We start from the raw sequence: 12,650 nt of genomic DNA, 5'->3' as shown, positions 1-12,650 counted from the left end.
AGTATGAACTTAATGAGTGGTTTTTCATGAGGGCATGAAATAACTAATAATATTAATGAGAGCATGACCTGAAAGTGCCAATCCCGTAACATAAAAAAGTTCTTCGTTGGCCTAGCTATCCGATATATCAGTGTAGGGCGACCTTGAAAATAAATTTGTTAGAACACTTTTTTTTTCACGTGATTGACCCTAATGGGTTTCTCCGTATCTTGTAATAAAAAATAGTTACAAGATAGCCTATTTTGTAATTACAAGATAATTTTCTTGTAACTATCTTGTAATTAGGCTATATTAGGCACAAGATAGTTATATAAAATGGTTATATTGCAATTACAAGATAGTTATATTAAATGATTATATTGTAATTACAAGATAGTTATATAAATGGTTATCTTGTAATTACAAGATAGTTATACAAAATGGTTATCTTGTTATATAAATGGTTATATTGTAATTACAAGATGGTTATATTGCAATTACAAGATAGTTATATAAAATGGTTATCTTGTTATATAAATGGTTATATTGCAATTACAAGATAGTTATACAAAATGGTTATCTTGTTATATAAATGTTTATATTGTAATTACAAGATAGTTATATAAAATGTTTATATTGTAATTACAAGATAGGTATATAAATGGTTATCTTGTTATCTTGTAATTACAAGATAGCTACTCAGAATATTTTTTTTTCATTTGATTGACCCTAACGGTCTTCCGTACCGGATAGCGGTACTACGAACAACTCTTATATCGAATTCCAACTGCCAAGGGGTCTTTTACGTGCATGCCAATGTATACACGGGACCTCGGTGTTTCGTGCCATCAGCACGACTGTTTAATTTAGAAATCTTAATCGATCTAGATGAAAATTGACAGATGTTTAAAGTCACTTATTTAGTCTAAATATTTTAAAAGTCTGATATGAGAAGACTTTTGGAATGTTACAAAAATCAATATTTTTGTAGTTTGATCTGATGTTTTATTTATCGAAATAATAAATAAACTTATAAATATCACACATTAAAAAAAAACAAGCCAAAAACAAAAACAACAACAAAATAACAAAGTCCAAGATCTTTCTCACTCCCTCCCCGACACCACCGTTAATTATAGTATGATATCATTTTCTAGTAAAAACCGAGGTCCCGTGAACACATTGGCGTGCACGTAAAAGATCCCTTGGCAGTTGGAATTCGATATAAGAGTAGGCCGTATCGCCGCTGCCCGGGAAATATTTCCCTCATAGCACACTATATGGCGTATGCCCGTCTTCATTAGCCCAGGTTAGGAGCAGAACAATAGGACGCTTTCCTCTAACTGCTAAAGACCCCCCGCGCAAACGAATTATTGAAATAAAATTAAACTATATGTTTGTCCCGAAATGACCTAGAGAGAGAGGGGGTGTTAAGGTCCACTCGACAAAAGCTAGATTATTTCGGGACTAACATAGGGGTCTTTAGCTGTGGGAGGACACCGGAGGACTCTACTCCTTATCACGTACAACCAGGGAATCGAAACCACGCCAGTTGACTCAGTGACAGACCTTATGATACAGCGCGCACGTGCTAACCATTCAGCTAACCATTCGGCCATACAACCTCCCTCAATCACTACTGAAACGTCCCCCAGTAATTTAATTGTATGATTGCTTACCTGATAGATCCGAGTCAATAAATACCTGACACTAATTATCACTGGATTTACCTGATAGATCCGAGTCAATAAATACCTGACACTAATTATCACTGGATTTACCTGGGAGAAAGGTGCTGTTTCTAGATTTAAAACCTTCTGTTCATGTCATTATGTAGCGCCTGACCTGACTGCGTAAGGTAGCAAAAAAACTGCCCATTACCTGGCCTTATCAACAGGAGATTGCGCAAGGTAAATTATAAACATCACGTGATACCTATATCATTTTTCACTGTGTAAACAAATATTATCAGTTTATAAAGCTGATTATTAGCAATGACGTATCAACCTGGACAGGAGAGGGGTTAGATAGGCCACGACCACACCCTATTAACAGCAGTTTTCATAGCAGCAGCAATCTTGAACACCCGACCTCCAGGCTAACGAGCCAGTGTTTTAACCACCTAGCCACCGTGGTTCCCTAGAGCAGTAGGAACAGGACAGTAGGACGTTAAACCCCATTTCATTACAAATCCCATTCATATATGAATAAAAACTATTGTTTATAAAATTAAACGACCAACGATTAATGAACAATTATTAATGCCAGTGCAGCAATTTTGGAGATCCTACTTGGTCAATTGATCGTGGTGTAACTATAGACTTATGTATAGTTTTATGTACAGTTATATACAGTTTTATATAAACAGTTTTGCTTGTTACTGCATCCTGTTCACTTATATTCTCTTAAATGATAAATTGTAAATACTAATGTTCTCCTGAATAAAATACTGTTTAAACCATATATTTATATAGCTGAATTAGGCTGGAATCATAATTTTAGACAAATAGGTTCGATTTATACGCCATAGCCTAGATTGGCTTACAAATAGATCGGTTATTATATTATACCTTACGCTAAGGAAGCAAGTCCCCGAATTCCCAAGTGACTTTAACAAATAACTTCCGATATTGAGAGTTTTCTAAGATGATTGCAGTGTTTCACGTTTTACATAGTATACCCGATTGAGAGAGAGAGAGCGTTAACGGAGGAAACCGTAAGACCTATAGAAACACACGAGGCTGGACAGGAGACCCTATTCCAGTTCGAAGCTCACGTCGATTAAACCATACATTATTTACACAGAATGGAGGAAAATTTTTAACTCAGCCGATTTCGTTCCTTCCAGTCGGGTACATCGTCCACTCGACACAAACCAGATCATTTTTGCGACTAATAGATGGTTCAATTTTATTTCGATTGCGCGCAAGTATCTTTAGCTGTGGGAGAAAACCGGAGGAAACCCACGAAGTTGGGGACAGGAGAATCTAGCCCTTGTCACAAACAAGCAGGGAATCGAAATCACGTCGCTTATTCTCGACCAAGAGATAGCAACCTTCATACAACACTCATGCAGTGTAGATTTCGCAATGTCTCGCCCACGGCGTTTGTAAACCACAAGTATATGTACGTGTTTCACAATATAAAATTATGTTCAAATAAATGTAAATTGATACTTTATATACTTAACGTGCCACTATAAATGGCGGTCTTACTTACTGATCTAAGTAAATACACCGAGTTATTTTATGTCGATATATATGGAAAACCAAACAGCTCATTATTCAGTGTTCTTAGTCCTTATTTCTTAATTCATAGTCTTTAATTTTTATTTCTTCATTTGTTGTCGTATTTCGACATTTGTGCACTAAAATTAACATTTGTATGTTCAAAATAAATATTTGATTTACAAATCAGACATTTGTAATATCAGATTTGTAAAATATATTTTTGTTTAATTTAATTTTATTTTAATATAAGGATAAAATTTATTTTAGTAAATCGAAAAAAAAATCTACATTCACATTTCATCGGAGAAATACAACGAAAAACAAATCTGGAACAACAAATTTCTAAACACAAATCGCCAAATACAAATCTTGCAAAACATTTCTTCAATAACATTTCTCCAAAAACATTTCTCGGAATCCATCGAACCGGAATACGAGCGTATTATGACGACATGAGCGGAAATCAACCTTGCATACAATACGTCACCATACAATAAAGGAGGAAAGTTTTCCCGGATAGTGACCTTCTCTTATTTTGACCCCAACTATCAATAATTTTATTACGTGCAGGCCAAATCGATTTTTCGTACCATCCAAACGACTTGACACCGTTCCTTGCCAGACCTTACTGATCTAAGTAAATACACCGAGTTATTTTATGTCGATATATATGGAAAACCAAACAGCTCATTATTCAGTGTTCTTAGTCCTTATTTCTTAATTCATAGTCTTTAATTTTTATTTCTTCATTTGTTGTCGTATTTCGACATTTGTGCACTAAAATTAACATTTGTATGTTCAAAATAAATATTTGATTTACAAATCAGACATTTGTAATATCAGATTTGTAAAATATATTTTTGTTTAATTTAATTTTATTTTAATATAAGGATAAAATTTATTTTAGTAAATCGAAAAAAAAAATCTACATTCACATTTCATCGGAGAAATACAACGAAAAACAAATCTGGAACAACAAATTTCTAAACACAAATCGCCAAATACAAATCTTGCAAAACATTTCTTCAATAACATTTCTCCAAAAACATTTCTCCAAAAACATTTCTCGGAATCCATCGAACCGGAATACGAGCGTATTATGACGACATGAGCGGAAATCAACCTTGCATACAATACGTCACCATACAATAAAGGAGGAAAGTTTTCCCGGATAGTGACCTTCTCTTATTTTGACCCCAACTATCAATAATTTTATTACGTGCAGGCCAAATCGATTTTTCGTACCATCCAAACGACTTGACACCGTTCCTTGCCAGACCATTCGTCCTGCACCACCGACAAGAAGTATCCATGACTTTATACGCCGATGAATTTCTCGGCCAACACCGTAATCGATCTCCAGCCTTCCAGGTTAGTAAAGTCAGGGTGGTTTTTAAGTAGAATTTATTAAATAATATATAATATGCATTGATACAAATATAATATATATAGTCAGATGTACATTTTACCCGTTCAGGTTAAAAGAATTAGTGGCGGCGGGGCGAAGTATTTACATAACACATTTTACAATAAAGTAAGGATGATTTAAAAGAAAGTAAAGTTACCATTTAAGTGTTCTTATGATACGAGTGACGTCTATGCGGTGGCGGCGCCAAATCAGCTTTGTCCTCAGTTTGACCACCCACCCCCCCCCAATAATTTAGAGTAGAGTCCGAGCGATTTCTTGCCCAACCCATACTGTTGTAAACCTATTTTATCACCCAATAATAAATTCTACAGTAGATATCACTTGTGTGATAAATTTCATAATCTACTGAATTTAAATTTGATTGGTCAGTTAAAAAGGAACTACTTTTTTGTATTTTCAAAGAACAGTACATTTTTTATTAAAAGTATCTCCTTTTTTTTTTTAATAAAAATGAATTATTTTTATTTAATTGACTTTGATGGAAACACCGGGTCAATATAAAGGACTTTGCAGTGGTTGAATTGCTATCAAAAAATGATTTATCACTACTCCGTAATGTGATCAGGTTCAGTAAAAGTGAAGTCTATAGCAAAGAATTATATTTATTTATTTGTGCCCGTAAGAAAAGATTGGGTGATAAATAAAATTTTCTACTCGTCTTTTTTGATATCAAAAAATATCAACACTCGTTGATAAAGTAAAAACAACTCGTCAGAGCCTCGTTTTTGTCACTTTATCAACTTGTGTTGATATTTTTTGATATCAAAAATGACTCGTAGAAGATTCTCTATATAAACAATGACACGTGAACCACTTAAAAAGTGCGTTTTATTATTATTAACATTTATAGAGCGCTATCTTCCACAAAACGTGTTCAGATGCGCTGTACAATACAATTTAATAAAACATGTAATAACAATGAAATATATATCTAGGAAAACTAAATACAACTATAGAAGTAAAACATAACATGGTAGCGTAGAATCAAATCTCATATCACAAATAGGTTTTAAAAGAATTATAAGTTAAAGGCTTTCTTAAACAAATTTTTTTAAGAAGTGACTTAAAAGAGAATACATTTGTGCAGCATCTTATGATAAAAGGTAAAGAATTCCATAATTTGGGTATCTGGCCGGTAAAAGATCGATCTCCAAAAGATAAAAATCTTGTTGATCAGATGAAGAGCGCAGAGTGCGACTCGGTGTGTACATTTCTAAAAGTTAAGATACATAAGAAGGTGACATATCATTTATACATTTAAAAGTTAAAAGGAGGATTTTAAATTCAATTCTAAAAATAATCGGTAACCAATGGAGTTTGTGTAAAATAGGAGTAATATGGTCATCATATTTACTTCCGGTGATGAGCCTTGCTGCTGAATTTTGAACTTTTTGTAATTTGTAGTGATACGTAAAGGAGTGCCAATCAGTAAAATTTTGGGGTATAGGTTCAACGCGGCAACACTATTGATTCGCTTTGATTCGCTCACCCCATTCATTTGACACTTTCCTCTCTGTTCGGATAAGCTGGTGATGCAACTGACAGTATCTGGTCAGCTCTATTTATCTCGACGACCAGTGTTTGAAATACTTCCAGGCTCCATTTCCGGCAATCTATTTCTGAAAATATCGTCGCGAAAATATCCATTCACCTTGATTCACTCACTCCGTTCGTTTGACACTTTCCTCTCTGGTCGAATAAACTAGTGATTTGTCGTAAGTTAAGCTCTATTTATCTCGACGATCAGTGTCTGAAATACTGCCAGGCTGCATTTCCGGAAGTAAATTTTTCAAAAATTTCTGGGAAGGCCCCCTATTCTACTTGTTGAAGCTCGAGCCTTTGCACCCTTAACCTTGGACTTAGGCCCCAGCTTTACCCCGCCTACCACAAGCGGCTTGCGCCGCCACTGCCTCTATGCCATATGGCTATGTCTGGTTGTATGCTACTTATAATTATAATATACCATATAATAGACATAACTTAAAGTCTCGTTGCGTCATCGTATACTACTTATAATTATAATATATCAAATTAGACATAATTTAAAGTCTCTTTGCGTCATCTTACCGCAATAGGGAAATCGGTCCAAAAATGGTTCAATTTGATTTTGTTTTCTTAAGTTTCTTAATTAAATTTTACAATATCAACCTGAGTACATATTATACGGGTCACAATTCTATGGAATACAATTACTGCTTATTACTGAGCGACGTTTCGACTAGGCTTCTCTAGTCGATATCAAGCAATGATAAAATATGAAAATATGACAAGACAATATATACATGTACACAACAATCTTTGGTTAATGCTGACCACCCAGGCTCGCTATGTAATACGCACGCTTCAATTTTGTTGTGGGCGTAGGGGTCTTTAGCAGTGGGAGGACCCGGAGAAAACCCACGAGGTTGGAGAAAGTGGTTAAACAGTAGTCGTTAATTAGCAGGTGTGTAACTAACTGTGCTAGAAGGGGGTACATCAGCGTGAAGGAGGTTAACGGCGTTCCCGATTAAATGGTAAGCAGATCATAGGTTGTAGGCGTAAAGTTTTCTTGGCCGTGGTCGAGTTCTGATTTGTGGTTCCATTCTATCTGAAAACAACAATAAACAAATGACTATATTACAAATGGGCATTCCTCGATAAATTCCGATACTACCCGTTTTGTTTAAATATCCTCTGAGGCATCATGTGGATGGAGTATATTAATAACAGCACCAATCGATACATTCCGGTTATTTCCGTTATTAGGGGTGGGGGTAGGTGGCCAAATGGTTAACGCGTGCGTGTTGCAGCATGAGGTCTGTCATTAAGTAAAAATTGAGTGGTTTCAATTGCCCACTTGAACATGACAAGGAGTAGGGTGCCTGTCCAACCTCGTGGGTTTTCTCCGGATCCCCCCGATTTCCTCACACTACTAAATACCCACTGTTGACACACCACTATATATATATTATTTGATCTATGATAAGTCGATATCTAACGTGTGTAATATTTATATTATTAGCCCACTTTGAATACAGGTGCGTTCGATTGATTGATTGAATGTAGTTATAACTATGTATTATATTGTAAATTGTGTACACATTTCTTTTGTCTTATTTCTTCACATGTTCAAATCTTGGGAAGGGATATTATATAGGCTTTGCCTGGTTCACAATCCTAAAGTTAAATAAAATATTGTTTATATAAAAAACAAAACGTGTGTAAAGCAAATCTAATCGTATCAGAACTAACACGGTTATATGGGAAAACAACCACTGGTTTATTATACACAAGCACGACGTTTCGATAAGTATCATTACCGTGTTAGTTTTGATATGTCTCCAATCGCTAAATGCCACTCAAGGATTAAAGCTAATCGTAGTAAAGAAAATAACCGAACTTTATCATCGAATTATGACGCCAGCACAGATTGTTTAGTTCCTTGTCAGCAAGTAGGCCTTATTGTGGATCATCCAGTCATAAACCACAACGGGAAGTAAACACCAGCATAGTGCATTAAGCTTTGAAAATGAAATGAAATGGGGTTTAACGTCCTACTGTTCTGCTCCTAGTCTGGGCTAATGAAGACGGGCATACGCCATACAGTGTGCTATGAGGGAAATTTTGCCCGGGCAGCGGCGCTACGGCCTACTCTTATATCGAATTCCAACTGCCAAGGGATCTTTTACGTGCCCGCCAATGTGTACACGGGAACTCGGTTTTTTGTCCCATCCCAACGACTAGACAGCTGTCCTTGTCAGGCCCTCCATCCTGCATCACTGACAAGGGGAAACCACGCCGGAAAATCTGAATGAACTTTCTCGGCCAATGTAGGGATCGAAGCATTAGACTTTGAATGTTATGCATATCGTGTATAAGTGGAAATACAATTATAGTCAAGTTCTCTCAGCTTTAATTTACCGTTCTTTGCACCACTTAGTCTAAAGTAGTTTCTATATAAAGGCACGTTGGGTAATACGCAAATTATGATTGGTCGATGCCAGGTCAACATACCAATCAAAACCTATGACAGAGAACATTTCGCAAAACCTTTTCAAATGCTTTGATAATCGAGAAATTTGAATAAAATAAAAACGGAAACAAAAAATAAACAGCTTTGGTTTTACATTTAAAACAAGTTGAATTTGGACTCCATTATTTGGAATATACGTGTGATAAAAGTGAACAGAAGATAAATACATACTGTAATTTTAAAACCTGGTAGAACACGCCATAATAATACACATGATAGTAGTAATAATCCCAGAAGCTGAAAAATAAAGATAATTATTGGTCAGTAAAGCAGAATCAAGATAGTATTGAAGAAGTGCACCATTGAAGAGAGACATATTGCTGCCAAAGTATGCGAATGACGCACCCCCACCCCACCTCCCTAAAAAAACCACAGCAAAACAACCAACTTAATAATTAAACATACATTATGGAAGATTAGATAAAGAGCTGGTAGTTCTCACTATAATAGTTAAAACTTAGATAATGTAAAGGGAATATAATGAAAATTTCAGTCAAATTGCTTCACTCTAAGCCGAGAAATCCTTATTTTAAAATCACTGTAGCCTCGATTGTCATTGTTACCGCTATCACGAAAATTAACAATGTCTCGATTATCCATTTTCGCAGTTAATGGGCGATTCAAATCCAATGACTATCGGACACATAAGATGGAATGCAGAGTTGATTATGCTCTTTTCATATCAATACTTTATATAACATTTAAGGCATAAAGAAAGATCTGCAATGGGCAGGTTTAGCTCTTGCATAATGTATGTTTAATTAACCCGTCTTAAAATCAGAGCACAGATTTTGTACAAAGTCAATGAAAGGATTGCATTCCTAAACTATTTTTATATGTGTATGATTGATTGACAAATAATAAATTTGACAAACCTTTAATTGCTTGATAACTACCACTATTATCATTTTTATCAATACTATCATTATCAGCATTAACATGACAGGATACGCTCGCTTTTCCATATAAACATCCAGTTTCACTCCCAGTAAAAACCGCAGTACAGTTGTCTGTTGATTCAGCCTTCTCTGGACATTTTAGATTGTTAAATCCAACATATGATAGATCAAAGAAAAATTGACCGACGAGATCTACGTGGTAATCAAATCCCAACTCTCTACACACTGCGTCTCGTTCCCTGTCGGTGAACCCATCAGCACAATAAGCATAATATTTGTTGTACTTAAACCCCAACACATTGCCAGAACTTCGACTAGTTCCTCCAGCAAGCCGCACTGAAAAAGAAACAAAAAACGGATGGGCAATACAAAGTTGTGTCTGGAGGACATGTGGTTGGACATGAAACCTTACTTGTTCGTGAGTTCGAACCCCAGACTTGCAGAGATAAAATGTTGTATGATCCACAGCGAACTAGTTAGACCAACCTCCATTCCTCAACTAAGAAAACTTGACATGGCTTTAAATCACTGTACCGCATCAGTACTATATAACCATCATCAGTATTATATAACCATCATCAATACTATATAATCATCATCAGTATTATATAACCATCATCAGTATTATATAACCATCATCAGTATTATATAACTATCATCAGTACTATATAACTATCATCAGTACTATATAACTATCATCAGTACTATATAACCATCATCAGTACTATATAACCAAAACCACCATCAGTACTATATAACCACCATACAATAAAACCACCATCAGTACTATATATATATATAGAGAGAGAAATGGGGTTTAACGTCCACTCGACACAAACTATGTCATTTCGGGACTAACATATGGTTTTTAATTTTATTTCAATAATTCGCTTGCACGTAGGGGTCTTTAGCAGTGGGAGGAAACCGGAGGACCCGGAGAAAACCCACGAGGTTGGACAGGCGACCTACTCCTTGTCACGTACAACCGGGGATTCGAAACCACGCCAGTTGACTCAATGACACGTGCGCACACGTGCTAACCATTCAGCCATCCAACCCCCCCAGTACTATATAACCATCATTAGTATTATAAAACCATCATCAGTATTATATAACCATCATCAGTAATATATAACCATCATCATCATCATATAACCATCATCAGTATTACATAACCATCATCAGTACTTTATAACCATCATCAGTATTATATAACTATCATCAGCATCATATAATCATCATCAGTATTACATAACCATCATCAGTACTATTTAACCATCATCAGTATTATATAACCATCATCAATACTGTATAACCATCATCAGTATTATATAACTATCATCAGTATTACATAACCATCATCAGTACTATATAACCATCATCAGTATTATATAACTATCATCAGTATTACATAACCATCATCAGTATTATATAACTATCATCAGTATTATATAACTATCATCAGTACTATATAACTATCATCAGTACTATATAACGATCATAAAATAAAACTAGAATTGTGCTTTTGCTTACCTTCACCGAAACAAGACACAGAAATATATTTCTGTTGACTGCCTGAATAATAAGCTCGTGTGTTTAATGGTTGAAGGCGTGGAAACTCTTTAAAATCTGTATTGATTGATACGTCCCACCAACGTCTAGACACGAGAGCTGGCATGTCATAAGGTTCACCTCCATGAAACCCTAGGCTATTGCACGCAGCTTCGGCTATCTTCCCCTTTGATTCTTGCTTCAAGCTTATTGCATAGCCTGTTTCACCATTCTTGGTCAATTGAACATAACCATAGTTTGAGCCACCACCAGCAAGAGAATATTCATATTTATCACCACTGGCTAAAAAAATTATTTAAATAGCATTTAACACTGTTGGTGTTGCGATAATAGAATGGCAAATGCATGACATTTTGAAGCAAAAATATGAAGGTATCGGAAATCGCATTTGTCAACTACATGTATATGTGTTTTTGCTATGTTGTTTTTGCAGTGTTGTTTTCTAAAATACAATGGGATAGTGTTTTCTGTAGTAAATTCTACAGTTATCTTTTTATCATTAATCAAGTTTGTTAACAGATTGCCCAGTCCATCTATCTTCAGTTTCATGTTAATACTAATTTCTATGAGGTTATTATACATGCACATTGAACAAACAATCTTTTCATGGATTAACTTTAATCAGTCCGTTAGCTAACGGATAATGAAATTGACTTTCCAGCAACAGAAATTTAACGGACCGTTAACAAAAGACACATTAGCAAGATAACGTTCCGCTAGAGTTTAACGGATCGTTAAAATAACTTAGTTTTGAGAATCCGGCCCCAGATTGAGATGGAGGCATTAAATATTATTACCGGTATGTAAGATTTAGATAAAAAGCTGACAGTGTTCTATAATATAGTTAACAAATAGATAATGAAACGGGAAAAGAGAACGTATTGAATTTGTCAGTCAAATTACTCCATTCCGGGCGGAGTAATTTCCATTCGAAGAACAGTGTAGTACGGATTGCTATTTTTAATTGAATTATTAACTGGCAATCATTTGTAAATCCGTTGAAAATCAAAATCATCCGATGATCTAGAGAGTTGATTATGGGCTAGACATGTAAATAAAATATCTTATTTATGATTTACATGTATATAAGATTTGAGGAAGAACTAAAGATCTGCAATAGGCAATTAATTAGATAGTAGTAGTAGATTAATACTGCAAGGGGACATAACAGCTTCAAATATAGAAACTATCCGGGCACGTGCATTTCAACGAAATCGTCACGCGAGTCCAATAATTCATCTAGTATAAAATAATGTACGATTAGCACGTTGTCATTATCATTATTTCAAATAATGGTACGCTAAAATCATAGAATGACTTCACGTCTGTATTTTAAATGTAGTTTAATGGTCGAGGGCGAGACATTAACCCTACTTTATACAAGCGCTAAATCTGCTTATTACAGGTCTTTCTTTAGGCCTGATATACTATCTAAATTATTAATTAGACATTAATTAATTAAAAATTTAATTTAAAAATGAAAAAGCCAGGCTAAACCTCGAATATACCAGTTCCCTGGTTACCATTAT

The 12,650-nt window shown here is 35.1% G+C and overlaps 1 protein-coding gene across 1 annotated transcript in view; it reads left to right on the top strand.

Moving 5' to 3' along the window:
* Window positions 1-12,650, top strand: part of LOC126830957 (zinc finger protein 816) — a 402,542-nt gene that overhangs the window by 378,527 nt on the left and 11,365 nt on the right. The window lies entirely within an intron of this gene.

This window comes from Patella vulgata, chromosome 8 (assembly GCF_932274485.2).
Source record: "Patella vulgata chromosome 8, xgPatVulg1.2, whole genome shotgun sequence".
NCBI classification, from domain to species: Eukaryota; Metazoa; Mollusca; class Gastropoda; family Patellidae; genus Patella; species Patella vulgata.
This window is presented reverse-complemented; position numbering and strand designations above follow the sequence as displayed.